At 48.0% G+C, this 394-nt stretch overlaps 1 protein-coding gene across 1 annotated transcript in view; it reads right to left on the bottom strand.

Moving 5' to 3' along the window:
* The window catches only part of LOC103607149 (piezo-type mechanosensitive ion channel component 2-like), a 64521-nt gene that overhangs the window by 8045 nt on the left and 56082 nt on the right, over positions 1-394 (bottom strand). The gene's annotated exons all lie outside the window — the stretch shown is intronic.

Genomic DNA, 394 nt, shown 5'->3' with positions numbered 1-394 from the left:
GGGTAGGTGGGGAGGAATCTCAGTCTGCCCTCCCCATGCTGGGACTGCCATGCCACCTGCACACCTCACGCTTGTAGAGAAGGTCTGTGGGCCTCCCCAGTGCTGGGGGAATGCGGGTGACAATCTGGGACCCGGAGGCCGCAACTTCTTTACTATTAACACCAAACTTCAGCCTCTCGTGGGAATCTTACAATTCACTCGGGCTCTGTCTCATTTTAGAAATCATCACCCTCCTTTTCTCTCTACCTCTCTCTCTTCCTCACAGAGTTCACTGTCCTCTCTTTAAAAACTGTAGTAAAAAGTAAAGGAAAACAAAGAAGTTCTTACTCTGGTCAGTGATTCCTGGGCAAGTCATTAGTTAGTAAACAAAAATGTTAGCTTCAGCATTGAAGGA

The sequence above is a fragment of the Galeopterus variegatus genome, unplaced genomic scaffold (assembly GCF_000696425.1).
Source record: "Galeopterus variegatus unplaced genomic scaffold, G_variegatus-3.0.2 Scaffold7178, whole genome shotgun sequence".
Taxonomy (NCBI): domain Eukaryota; kingdom Metazoa; phylum Chordata; class Mammalia; order Dermoptera; family Cynocephalidae; genus Galeopterus; species Galeopterus variegatus.
Note: the sequence above shows the minus strand (reverse complement) of the source record. Positions and strands in the feature narration are given on the sequence as shown.